Here is a 1,731-nt window from a genome sequence, read left to right as displayed (position 1 = left end):
TCAATCTGAACTCTTTCTTTCTCCAATGCAGACTCATTCATCAATCCGTCACACCTCTCCTTTTCAGATGCATATCCTCTGGATAGCATGACATTTCGTGCAACCTGATGGTCCAATTCCGCTTTGAGAAGCAGGGAAATTTTTGCTAACCGTTCACGGCTCGATTTTGTATCCTCTGACACTTTAGCTCCTTTTGCCAAACTTTGCAGTTCTTCATCTCTTTGATTTTCATCAAGGTCTTCTAATTGCCCTAATTGTTTACCAATAATTGAATTTGTTAAAATATGTAAAGCCGTTTGGACGACATCTTGGGAGTGCAAGAGGCCAGTGTTTACCTCTTCGTCCACCATTATCTGCTATTTAAAAATTTAAATAGGAGATGTAATTGTTTAGGTGGTAAAATAAAATCAGAAGAGTCTCTCTCTACTGATATATTTACTGTTAGTTCATGATCTAGCAATTAAACGTGTATTATCTCTCCAGCAAATGAGCAAACTTTTATCTCTGTGAATTTCTGTATCTGTACTTTTTTTTTTAAAAGTTTCTAACTTTTATTTTGTACCTTTTTATAAGGAATTACCAGTGAATAAAGTTTTTTGGTAAATGCCTGTCTGCATAAATACCTTAATCACTTTTTAAATGTAAGATAACAGTGATTATTCAACTTGAAGAACGTTTATTAACTCAAAATTCGTCTTACAGAAAATCAACACGTTTAATCCCACTCAAAATGACCTAAAAGCGAAGTGAAACCTGTGATCTCAAGTCTCCACAGGAGGTGGCAGCATACCCTTATTTATTTTAACTCAGACACTGTTAGTGATGTCCAGTAGTAGTCGCTATGACTTCCTGTGGCATCCGGTCGTTAGCTGTTAGCGTAAAATTAGCAGCGGCTAGACATGGTTAAAACCAACATTTCTGAACGGATTTTTTACTCAAACGTGGCAAAATTTTAGCAATTAGACTTCGAAGAACTAACAGCTGATCAGAATACAGCTTTCAAAGTGTTTTTGAACTTTAAAAAGCAGATTTTAATCCCTATGAAAAACGAGTTTTCATTTCTGGGTCACGTGACTGAATCCACCAATGACAGAGCAACACGACCTGACACGTCAGAGTTAGTCACTACTGACACGTCTCCCAGCCAATGAAAGCGTTACACAGCAGCTAACTCAGCTGAATTCAACCAATCACGCAGCGTTTTTCCAACTAGCATGTTACTTTTATCTGAACAAGTCCGTCAACTTTTCGCCTTTTAAACTGTCAAAATGCACCAATTTCTGTTACAAGTGTCACGAATCAAGTTCTGAGCTGCACGGAGTCGGCGCCCCGGCATTAAAAACGTCTTTTAAACCATTTAAAACAAACTCGTTCGAACTTATCAAAACAAGCCGGACCAGAGTCACGTCTGGACCACAGTTTTACAGAATAAAGCGTTTCCACACAAACCCAGCTTTAGTTACACATAGCAGACGTACAATTTCAGCTTTAAAAAGACTCAATGACTCGGTATCAGCTTCAAAGCATCTCCAGCGTAAACATGCAGTGTTTTTCTCCAAGCGCGCAGCTCAGCACGCTGCGTTTCAGCACTGTTTAAACAATCTGCTATTTTCATGCCAACACGTAAAATCAATCTTTACAAGAACACACAGTCCATTTATGAACACGTCACGGGCCACCAGTATGTAGTATGACATATCCTGAGATATATTCCTACATTAAACGGGTTCT

This window comes from Nematolebias whitei, chromosome 17, assembly GCF_014905685.2.
Source record: "Nematolebias whitei isolate Nwh7 chromosome 17, NemWhi1, whole genome shotgun sequence".
NCBI classification, from domain to species: domain Eukaryota; kingdom Metazoa; phylum Chordata; class Actinopteri; order Cyprinodontiformes; family Rivulidae; genus Nematolebias; species Nematolebias whitei.
Note: the sequence above shows the minus strand (reverse complement) of the source record.